The following is a 12,710-nucleotide window of genomic DNA, read 5'->3' as shown; positions in this document are numbered from 1 at the left end:
CCAGTTAACATCATACCCTTTTACCTAAATCACCTCCCCTACACTACACAATAACAAGCCTTTTAGGATTGAACCTTTACCTCACGGGTACTCCTAGTACGACCCGTGGCCCGGCAAGCCTACCTTGGCAGCCCGCGGAACTTGCAGACACTGTACCTGTTTTTTTTTTTTAAAGGAGTGTCCGCAAACACCTCCGACTCTGAAAGATTCTGCTCTGTGGGGTCCGGGATTCTAGAGATAGTCAGACTGGAGATGCAGGTGGAGATGCAGAAGAGGTGAAATATAACAAAGCCTCATTAACAAGTAAATGGTCTTTTAAAGACCTGTGAAGTACTGGGGTGCGGGCCTTGTGTGTGCCCAGGAAGCTGTCTCAGCCCAGGCTGACACACAGGCAGGGTGAGGTGACAGAGGGAGGGAGAGGGAGGGAGACAGATGGAGAGGGAGGGAAGGAAAGGGAGGGAGAGGGAGACAGAGGGTGACAGAGGGAGGGAGAGGGATCAAGGGAGACAGGGACAGACAGAGGGAGACAGAGGGAGAGAGGGAGATAGAGGGAGGGAGACAGACAGAGGGAGATAGAGGGAGGAAGACAGAGGGAGGGAGACAGAGGGAGACAGAGGGAGGGAGAGAGAGAGGGAGACAGGGAGTGAGACATAGGGAGGGAGATAGAGGGAAGAAGACAGAGGGAGATAGAGGGAGGAAGACAGAGGGAGTGAAACAGAGGGAGGCAGAGGGGAGAGAGAGAGAGGGAGACATGGAGGGAGACATAGGGAGGGAGATAGATGGAGAGGGAGACACAGAGAGAGGGAGACAGAGGGAGGGAGACAGACAGAGGGGGAGGAAGAGAGAGGTTGACAGAGGGAGGGAGACAGCCAGAGGGATGGAGACAGAGGGAAACAGGGAGAGGGAGAAGGAGACAGAGAGAGAGGGGGACAGAGAGAGAGAGAGGGAGACAGACAGGAAGACAGAGGGAGAGAGAGAGAGAGAGGGTGACAAGGAGAGAGACAGAGGAATGTAGAGAGGGAGACAGAGGGCAAAAGACAGAGGGAGACGGACAGAGGGAGACAGACAGAGGGGGGAGACAGAGGGGGAGGGCGACAGAGGAAGGGAGAAGGAGGGAGGGAGGGAGAGAGACAGAGACAAACAGAGGGAGACAGAGTGAGGGAGACAGAGTGAGAGAGAGGGAGCGTCAGAGAGAGAGAGAGAGAGACAGAGTGAATGAGACAGAGGGAGACAGAGAGAGAGAGAGAGGGAGAGAGATAGAGAGAGACAGAGACAAACAGAGATAGAGACAGAGACATACAGAGACAGGGACGGACAGAGGCAGAGACAGGGACAGGGGCAGACAGATAGAGGCACAGACAGGCAGAGACAGAGAGACAGAGAGGGAGACAAAGGGAGGGAGACAGGGACAGACAGATAGATAAAGGCAGAGACGGGGACAGACAGATAGAGGCAGAGACTGAGACAGACAGAGGCAGAGAGACAGAGAGGGAGATGGAGAGGGAGACGGAGGGAGACTGAGGGAGAGAAAGAGAGGTGGAGGGATAGGGAGACAGAGGGTATCAGAGGGAGGGAGAGGGAGGGAGACAGAGAGAGAGGGAGACCGGGAGGGAGTCCAGGGGAAACAGAGGGAGACAGACAGAGGGGCACAGGCAGAGGGAGGGAGACAGAGGGAGGGAGACAGAGAGAGAGGGAGACAGAGAGAGGGAGACAGAGAAAGAGAGAGAGAGAGAGAGAGAGAGGGAGACAGAGAGGGGGGCAGAGAGAGGGGGACAGAGGGAGGGGGACAGAGGGAAGGGGACAGAGGGAGGGGGACAGAGGGAGGGAGACAGAGGGAGAGAAAGGGAGGGAGACAGAGGGAGAGAGAGGGAGTGAGCAAGACAGAGGGAGACAGAGAGAGAGGGAGGCAGAGAGAGAGGGAGACAGAGAGAGGGAGACAGAGAAAGAGAGAGAGAGAGAGAGAGAGAGAGAGAGAGAGAGAGGGAGACAGAGAGGGGGGCAGAGGGAGGGGGACAGAGGGAGGGGGACAGAGGGAGAGAAAGGGAGGGAGACAGAGGGAGAGAGAGGGAGAGAGAGGGAGGGAGAAAGAGAGAGGGAGACAGAGAGAGAGGGAGACAGAGTGAGCGAGACAGAGGGAGACAGAGAGAGAGGGAGGCAGAAAGAAAGGGAGAGAGACAGAGAGAGGGGGGAGAGATAGAGAGGGGGAGGGAGATAGAGAGAGAAAGAGAGAATGATATAGAGAGAGGGAGGGAGATGGAGAGAGAGAGATAGAGATAGGGAGAGAGGGAGAGAGAGAGAGAGAGAGAGAGAGAAAGAGAGAGAGAGAGAGAGAGAGAGAGAGAGAGAGAGAAAGAGAGAGAGAGAGAGAGAGAGAGAGAGAGAGAGAGAGAGAGAGAGATGTGTATGCCAGGTATGGTGGCTCAGTGGATGAAGGTGTCCGCTGCAGGGGCCTTTGTTCAACCTCATGGTCACCGTTTTTTTTGTTCTAGCCCCACCCTCTCCCCCACTGACCCTGCCCCCACCGGTGCTGCCCTCAGCCACAAACCACCCGGTACATTTGGCCCCCAAGAGAAAGTCTGTGAGTACCCATTCTTTACCTAGTTCTAGTCCTGGGCGTAGAAGGAGGGTTTCCCTGAACAATAGTGTTCTATGACTTCATCTTTAGACAGACACAGTCTGACTGACTATTTATAAGTGTTCTTGGAAACCAGGCAGTGGCTACATCCACCTGCATAATATCTAAGTATGGGCGAACTTTGCGGATTTGCAGTCCGCGAAATGGCAAAAAAATCCGCAAGCTCGCGAGAAAATCTGCGAACTCGTGGATTTGCATAAATATATAATAGAGTTCTGTTTCTACCGGCTAATCAGTAAGAGCTAACTTGTTGGGTAAATGTATAGCGATTTTCCTACACTTCAGATGCGTAAAGGGCCAGAAGAGTTGTCTCCTGTGACCACCTGTGTCTGTAACTTTGTCACCACGCCGAAAGGCGCCGAGGTCTCTCGAGTGACTTGTCCATCATAGTGAGGAAAGGGCGCAAAGAGGTTGCATACCCTAGTGTGTGTAGGGCGGGGCCAAACGGGCGGGGCTTCTATGCGAGTTCACATGTCTCTTGTTTATAAAGGGTCAGAGACCGATCAGAGCAGCAGATGACAAGGAAGCAGCCTCCTGGTCACCGGAAGTACATGGTGATTGGGCTCGAGAAACTCTTGGATGCAAAGACCTCCATCAAGGATTACATCTAATTGTAGACGGTTGATATAGGGAGGAAGCACACCTGCCTAGCCTCGACCGTGCTCACTAGTTGTTTGGGCTGATTATAACGTGTTACTGAATTTGAGCTTCAACTCAGGAAACTTGCTTTATTTATATCTGTAAGTGCTTCCTGTTGAGGGTCAATTTTTGTGACAGGAGCATCGTGCCAGAATGAATCCTGCCTGCATATTTATCCACGAAGATGCCACCGTGTTGTGCCATACCTCTACTCATCTACTCAACTAGAGTACTTTCTACTAGCTAATCAGTAAGTGCTACCTCGCTGGGTAAATGTATAGTGTTTTTGGTACACTACAGCTGCGTAAAAGGCCAGAAGATTTGTCCCCAGTGACCATGTGTGCCTGTAACTTTGCCACAGCGCCAAAAGGCGCTGAGGTCCCCTGAGTGAGCTGTCCATCAAAGTTGGGAAAGGGCGGGAAGACAATTCATACCGCTAGTGTGTGGTGGGTGGGGCCAAACGGGCGGGGCTTCTATGCGTGTTCACATGCCTCTTGTGTATAAAGGGTCAGAGAGCGAGCAGGGCAGCAGATGAGGAGAAAGCAGCCTCCTGGTCACAGGAACTACACTGGGGTTGCACTCGAGAAACTCATGGATGCAAATACCTCCCTCAAATATTACAGCTAATTTTCGACAGCAGATATGGGGATAAAGCACACTTGCCCAGCCTCGACCGTGCTCACTAATTTTTTGGGCTGATTAAAACGTTACTGAATTTGAGCTTCAACTCGGGTATGTGCAAAAAAATAAATAAATCTGCCCGCGAGCAGATTTGCGGTTTTTTGGGCAATTCCGCAAGATTCGCGGATCGCAAAATTACCAGAAATCCGCAAATTCTGCGAGCGGAACGGATTTTGCACCCATACTTAATATTATCTACGTACAAGGTTCATCCCATATGTCATCCTCAAACCCAACATTGGCTAATACAAGAAACAAGGGACAAATGAATACTAGATATTTTTCTGTATAAATACAACACCTCTTGCTAGTATTACTTTGAGGGAACCAAGACTTCCAGGCCGACACACTGACCAGAGACGCTGAGGCTCCTGCATGTAGAGGCTCCAGCTGACAGTGGTCTAAACATCCCTCGCGGGGTGTCCAACTCAAGACCAGGATGGTGTCCCACACTCTCTTGCTTCAGGGAATGGGGTTAGACTAAACATCGAGGGATTCCTGGCTTCACACCTACTCACATACTTGATACACTTACGTACATCTAGATAGGCATAACAGGAGTACGAGCAATTTCTTTTATCATGCATTTAATATCCATATATGTGTTTATGACTATTGAAAAATGGTAGAAATGTACTATTCTTTTATATTCACTGTACTGATGATCATATATCTCTGCTACTGTCTTACAGTTGTCACAGCACATATATTATACACTAGAAGTACAATAAGTACTTATTGTAAACACGCCCAACTGTTTCTTCTTTGTAACTCTCTGAGAGAAACTAAGTGAGCAAGAGTGACTGAGAGAAAGGTAGTACATGGTTACCTCAATCCTGAGGGATCAGGGTTGTCATGTTCTAAGGTTGCACAAAACTATTCTCTCCCTGATAAGAGGAGATTATAGTGGCACTGTGAGCTAGTTAATGCAAACAGACTAACATACGTGATGGGTGTGCTCAGAGTTAGTCTGCCACCAATCCTACAGTTTATGTTATCCAAACGCGCAGGTACTACATGGGTACTATAGGAACTAAACGACATGGCTCCACCAGTATTGGTTGAGTACTTATTTAACAGTAGAATCTGAGTAGTTCAGTCGTGCTATTCTCAGAGACATCTACTCACAAAACCCCAGAGAAGTCTGGAGTGGGTGGGTACAAACTCCGTCACGGATGAGTAGGCAGAATATCCTATTTTATTGGCTGCTGGTTAATCAGAGTACAGAGTGTTCCTAAAATTGTGCACTAAAACCTTCTTAGTTCACTTGAACAAACTTCTTCATTTCAAAATGACTGAGGGCAAATATAACACAGTAGTGGATCAACACCTCTCAACAAGAGAAGAAGATGTGAGCGCAATCCAAATTGCACCTAAATTCAGGCATACTATCACCATGAAGTTATTAGACAATAGTTTAAAAGCTAGGGGTGGTTTAGTAGCTTTTGTGATTGAGGCACATGAATCAAACAGAACAGAGGTATTCTACTCATAGGGTACATTCCCAGCAGCCGATGCAAGAACACAGACATTTCACTACTATACAGACGGAGATGCACCAGAAGAATATTGTCCATTCGAGGACATAGAGATTTCACTCACGTACCAGGAACACCAACACAGGTTTAAAGGCAGCCTTCCCCACGTAAGATGAGGAGTAAGGCTTGGTCTGTTAAAAAGGCCTGGAGCAACATGGCCAATATTAGCATTAGGAGTGGGCGGAATTTGCGAAATTCACTTTCGCAAACTTTTGCGAAAATGTTAAAAATCTCCGCAATCTCGCGGAAATATTGCGAAGACGCAGAAGTTTTTTTCCCGCCCGTTCACGGTATTTTCTGCGTGATTGCTTTGAAAATGTCTTGCTAACTTACCCATGTGGTCTCTCATGGGCACGGCCATCTTGTTTTCACTTGTTCTGCCCACTCGCACTGCTTACTTCCTGTACCGGGTCACGCAATGCATGCTCGCGCCCGTTCGTGTTACGTATTTCCTGTTCAGAAACCCTTTTACGTGTTCGCGCCGCTTTTTGCAAGCTCAGGGAGAAAATATCGTGTAAACTTGCGCACGTGGTCGCAATGGGCATGGCCATCTTGTTTTTCACTCTATGATATGGTTCTGGGGCCTGCTTTTGAATCCTCCCTTCATCTTTTCAATCCTTACTTTCTAGAAACTTTTTTTTAATCTTTTTTACTTATTATTATTCAGACTATTTTCCTGCTTCTATATTTTTGGTTTTTGTGTTTTTAGCTACTTTTTCTATTGCCTGCTATTTTAATTTCTTTTTCTTACTATTTTAATTTTATTACCTTCTTTCCAGCCCCGTCTCACTCTCCCCAGAACCATGGCGAAGGGTAGGGCTCGCCACAGCCAGAGCCGCGACCGCCTTCCCTGCGGAAGGCGGCGCCCACAAGGGGTTCAAGCACGGGCCTTATTTGTGGAGGTGGAGTTGGCTACACTCATTTTCTTTGTGCAGCTCCACCTCCCCTCAACCCTGGCATCAGGTGGCAGGTCAAGGTCCGGGTACGGGCTCCGGGGGCGTCGGCAGAGGTGGGGGAAGGTGTCCCGGGCATTGTTCGGTTGCTCTGGGGTTCGTCTCACCCAGGCCCAGCTGACGCACCGATGGTCCGACATCCTGGACCGGGAGCAGGACCTGCTGGACATGCTAGGAGTGGAGGTCCCGGGTCTTGGTGAGTAAATATTTAATTACTACTACTTTGTGTCTGTTCTTCTGCTCTGTGTTCTATATTGCGAATATCTTTTTTTTCCAACCAGCTAGAATGCTGCTGCTACATTACAGGTAAATTACATTTAACAGTCTTCTGTGATTGTTATGACACAGATGCTCTTCTGCGCTACTAATCTTACTTCTTTGCAACTTTGCATTTGTGATCGCTTAGCGTGATTATGTAAGAGTTTATTTTAGAGAAATTAAGTAACGTAATGCCATAGTGACTCTAGTCCTTACTTTGTCCTGTCACTAAGAGATAGGGGCGGATTGATACCTGGGTTTAGTTACTTTGTATGAGTTTGTAATTTTTTAGTGGTATGCGTGATGCCCTCTCTCTTACGTCACGTGCTGCTAGTACCCCAGTCTTTATTAGAACCTTTTCTAGTTTGCTCAATGAGTGGTAATAGGTTTAGCATCACTAGCAGAACATCAGCATCAATCAATCAACCAAACATTTGGTGTATACAAAAATGTAGTCATGTGTCCTCCATTTGACCATATGCATTGTTGAGGACTAAAAGAAGTGGAAATACATACTTTAATGTACAATTGGCACGCCTGGAATAGGTGGGCTAGTTCAGGTGGTACGTCTTACTTAGGCTTAGTTAGTACTCTGGAATCAGAATGGAAGAGTGGATTAGTGTTGATAAATAGTAAGTAGTGGATCCGCGAATCCCCCGATACTACTTGTTGACCAGATGAGATCGGTCAATTTAGTTATTGTAATTGTTGTTTACATAAGTTTCGACCGTTCTTTAAAAATATTTTATTTGTTTGACACCATTCATCAATGTTTGTCTCTTTCTTATATCTTTCCTGTTCAGCACCGAGGGGCAGGCAGACAGGGGCGCAGTTGGCGGGAGAACACCATCAACAGGAGGAGGACACCAACGCGGGCTCTTCTGCTGGCCCTAGTATGTCTTCTTGTTTTTAATAATAATTCTTATTCCATAACCTTTACTGCACCATATTTTTCCCGAACTATTGTTTCCGTTTCCTAATGCTATTTTTTTACCAACAATTATCATTCGATCTGTACTGTTTCAAAAATCTTGTTATCCCTGCCTCTGCTATAATGACTCTCTGTACTACTACTTCTATTAGTCTGTCTGTACTGTAGTAACTAAGCTTGCCCAGATGGCCACTCTTTATTTAAAAGGTTTTAAATAAAACTCAGATTCACCAGTAGCTCTAGCCATTGAGTCCAGTCCTTTGGGTCGTCCTTTTGTACTACTTTTAGTCTTATTGATCTTGAGTCTTTGTTTTTCTTGAGTCTTTGACAATTCACACCAACAAATACCCAACCAGATTTATTACTATTTTGCTATGATAGGACATACTAATACTGTTGTAGGGATTTTGCACGTACAGAACTTTGCACAAGAAAATAGGATGTTGGTGATGGGAGGTTGGACCTTCCTCGCACACCTCAATCAGAAGTTCAGAACCCACCACAATCCCCTGCCCGACTAGTTACAGTAGTGTCTTGTCATAGCTATTAGCTCTCCGAACCCTCCCCCCAAGATACCCAACAAGTAGACAACCCAGAACAGACATGTCATGGAAGCAATGCACATGCACACCCTTCCTTTCGCTCGCTCACTTGTGTAAGTCCACACCAAATACCACCAAGTTGATGTAAGTTCAACATTTTTATTTTGAATTGACAAGCTCTGTACATTGTTCTATAATGCGGCATCAACAGGAAAATCAATAACATTAAAACAATAAACATTGTTACACTTACTTACAGTTGGGAAATAAATCATGATAACTGAACAGTGGTGGAAGCACCACCATCCCCTAGGTGGGATTATAGTTTATATAAATTTATAAAAGAAGATCTCTGAGTCAATTCTGGGGACCCCTCACCTTAGAAGAACCTAGTACTGGTATTTGTTGCATCATAAGCTCTGCAAAGCTCTGGTTCGTAGAAGGGAATCTTCCGCCTGTAATGCGAAAAATGAAATGGTGCGCGTTAGTATATTGCAAGCATTTCTCAGCCGTGCCAAAAAGTGTAGCATTTATAGATAAGCAATATGGACTAACAGTACACCAGAACTTCATACAAAAGTGGCTTGTTAATGTTTTGGTTGACCACTTGTACGCAGCGCTTAGACAGTAGCAGTATGAGGTCATGTGGGCTCAAAGGTGTCTTATACAACAAGCTGCAAGGTAACGTCACATGTGCAAAAATAAAAGACACAAAGGTAAAATGGTTGCATGGCTCCGGCTAACTAAGCAACGGCTAGAATGACCCTAGGGACCATATATAACTACTAGTGTCTACTCTGCTACTACCTAATTTGTACTAGTGGTGTATGTTGTATACTACTAACTAATTTTTCAATCTTGCTACTGACCAATAGAGGTTGGTGTATATGACGCCTAAAAAATCTGTAATGTTTTCTAGGCGCACTACCGACCACCATTGCCGGGGCCAGCGGCGGTGAAGGCGACGCGGAGGATGCGGCAGTTGTCGATACCAATGGAGCGGTAGGAGGAGTGCCAGCACCAGTGGCGGCCAGCGGTAAGTTAGATTCATAATCCTTAACTATTGACATTACACTCACTGCAAGGGTGTACTGTATGTATGTACACTGTACTGTTGAGACTTAGGGCCCCATTAGGATGGCGGGCGGATTGCCCCTGCCGGGCCGGCGGTAATCACCGGCGGTCCGGCAGGGGCAAACCTCCCGCCATCCCTGTAGAAAAGAACCCCCCGCCATATTACAATGGCTGGGGCGTCCGCGGAGGATAGAAACCATATGCCGATTTTCCGCACACTCGACATGTCCACCGGACGGAAAAGGGTTCAATATGGTGGAGGTGTCTGAAACACAACGCCAGCCATATAATCTGCATTTTGGAATGCCTTTCGTGGCGTCATTGCCGCCACTGAAAGGCATGCGGAGTATGCTTGGGGTGCCCGTTGCGGGCCCCCGTGGAGGCTACCTACTAACTAAGGCACCCCCCTGCCTTTCAAAGCACAACATGGCAGGTTCCGCGTGGGGTCTGTCACATTGGGTTTGGAAAAGCACAACTTGTATTTTTAGCATTGCGACAGGCGTTGCTTTCAGCACCGCCCGCCACCATGTTAAAAATACGGGATGCGCCCGCCACTCAATCAATCAGTGTGGTGGGCGCATCCTAATTGTCCCCACGGGACACCCGCCCTTATGACGGGCGGTCCCTTTTAGCGTGAGAATGGGGGGCGGACAAAGTCTATGCATCCTTTATCTGGACTCAAAGGTGTGTGTGAATTGCTTAAAAACATGTCCATTATTAATTATGCCTCCCCCAAACTTCTCTTACGTTCGCTTGATGTTTAACTTAGGCGCATGATGGTTTCCTTTTTCTAACATGCCATGATTGTGGTGGTGGTAGTAGTAATAGTATTAGACACTGGCAGGGCAGCAGCATTTGCAAAAAAGTCGCCTTTGAGAGACTGTTCGAGGAGTAGTAGAATGAAGTACAGTACAGAACTTACCGAGCAACAATAATATACAAAAACATTGTACAACAAAACATAATGGTGGTGGGGATAGCCTACTAGACAGAGTTACAAACTATAGTTGTGTTGAGTCACTTGACTAGGCCTACAGCATAACAGTTAGTGCTGTGTAAGAGGATGATCATGACAACAAATCCAATCAATGCCGGCAATTAATGCTGAGGTACATGTTCCTTTGTTAAAGTCACTCCAAAATATACTGCTCATGATGTGACACACTACTGCCATCACCTGAGCCGCTGTCCTCATCTTCCTCGCTTGCTTCATGTATTGTGTAATTCGGTGGTATGAATTGCTCATTCATTTTGATCATTGTTAACCTCTCCACGAATTTGGGCGAGAGACTGGTCCTTCTCACTGTTACAATGGAACCAGCAGCACTGAAAACACGTTTGGAAGAGACACTTGCGACAGGGCAAGCCAAATAGCTTATCGCCAGCCTGCTGAGCAGTGGCCATTCAGCCCTTTTCCTATACTGCAATGGGTTATGATCAATGTACACCTCTGTTGGGTCATCCAGATAAGCCTGGATCATCCGCTCAATGTTCAGGGGTGCTGCTGCTAACCTTTTGGGCTCTTTTCTCTGTGCTTCAGCACTGTGCTTATTAATGTCTAACTGTAAATACCAATCGTGTAACGATTCTACTGGGCCTAATGATCCAGTTATTGTTGCTGTTGTCGATAGTGATGGTGAGTGTTGTGAGCCAAACGTACTGCCCTCAGCCTCCGAAGTTGCACTAGATGCTGTATGCCCTGCTGCAGTACTTCTTGTGGGTTGTGTTAAGGGAACAGGCATGCAACATGCATCAATCAGTGTTTGAAGTTTTTATGCAAAGACTCATCAGATTATGTGACAGTGTGTTGGTACAAAGCTTTTTTATCTGTCTTAATTGCATATGATTGTTTTTACCAGTGCTTGTTTGATTTCTATGGTGCTTGTTCGATTGCTAAACCTAGATACGTGTAGCTAAAGCGGGATGGGCTCCGCCTGTATGTCATGCTAATTACTAAACCGCCGCTGGCAGAAAGCTATAAATAAGACGCTCGTAACTGAGACGATTCTTCGTCTCTTTGCTTAACATCACGTCTCCACGAGCTCTCCAGTCTTCGTTCCTGCCCGCCCCCATTCCATTGCTCAGCTCCTTTCGGCCCCGTTTCCTTCCTCTTCCCCCCTCTTAGTATCCCGCCCGTGTCCCTTGTCCTTACCTGCGCTGATTTCAACTCCGGACTCCGCTTCAGGAATTTCAGCAATCGAAGCCCACAGAATCTTCACCTTACTGGCGGTCATCCTGGATTTACCCGGAAGTTTTCCCTGCTGGCTCAACCTCCTGGAAAAAGGACACAGAAAAGAAGAAGGAAAGTAAGAATAAGGTTGCTAGGCAACAAGGACATGATTGTAAAGCAAATGCCTAACAAACAAGCCTAAGACAATTTAAATTGTGTTTCAAGTGAATTCTGAGTTCTAAGTTATTATTGTATTACCGTTTGGGGTGAAAACCTTCAACAAACAAGCCCAAGACAATTCAAAGGTTTCAGTGATTAATATTGACTTTTCAAAAGACTCCAGAGCCTTGGGATAATTGTTTAGAGTCCATTAGAGCCAATAGGCTGTAATTAGAATATGTTATTAGAAGAATAGGAATAAATATTCCTAATAGAATCTCACAAGGTTTGTCGGGATTGTATTTGTTTGTTATTTTCTTTATTTCTCATTTTATTCCAGACTCCATTTACGGCTGACAAATCTGGGTTATCAGGTATGTGCATGGAGTGCAGTGTGTTACTTGTTTAGCTAACTCCATTAACCTTGTTAAGAGAACCATCTATGTACATTTTGCTAAATTGTTCTCATTACTGTTTAAGGAATCACCCAAGCTAAGATAAATTCCTAGACCCAGTGAAGTGTACACAAGGGCCGGTCGTTCAAAGGTGGGTTAGGATATAACTGTACTTAGAGAAAGATTACAGTGATTTGAGTTTGCGTCAGAGAAGTTTGGACTCATTGAATGTTTTATGTACTTAGAGGACATCGTGAAAGTGATCAAAACAAGAGTCCGGTTCAGAACACTTCTTCGAGAAACAGTAGCTGAAAGAAGACCAGTGTCTTGTTTGTTTGTTTCTCTCTCCACTTCCCCTTTCCCTTGTGAACAAGTGAACAAAGCAAATGTTCTCAATCCTTGCTAGGTTGACTGGTTCTTGAGGGAGTTGGGACTTAACAACATCAAGAAAGAAACAACTGGAGTGCTCGGCGTGGTTGCGCAACAGGTTGATCTACAGGGCTTTTAAGTAGCAGCCGTTCATTTTCCAACTTACTCGCTGCCTCAGCTATCCATGTTTTGTAGCGGGCAACATCAATCTCCGAAAAAGGAATGAACGTCTTCAGTCCCAATTTTGCCCCTGGATCCAGAATTGTGGCAGAAATTAAATGTTCTTGTGACTAAATCTTATTGTGCACCCTTGTATTTTCAGCTAAGCGACGGGCTAAGCTCTCCACCAAGTCACAGGCTTCCTTT

This window comes from Lissotriton helveticus, chromosome 5_1 (genome assembly GCF_964261635.1).
Source record: "Lissotriton helveticus chromosome 5_1, aLisHel1.1, whole genome shotgun sequence".
Taxonomy (NCBI): Eukaryota; Metazoa; Chordata; class Amphibia; order Caudata; family Salamandridae; genus Lissotriton; species Lissotriton helveticus.
Note: the sequence above shows the minus strand (reverse complement) of the source record.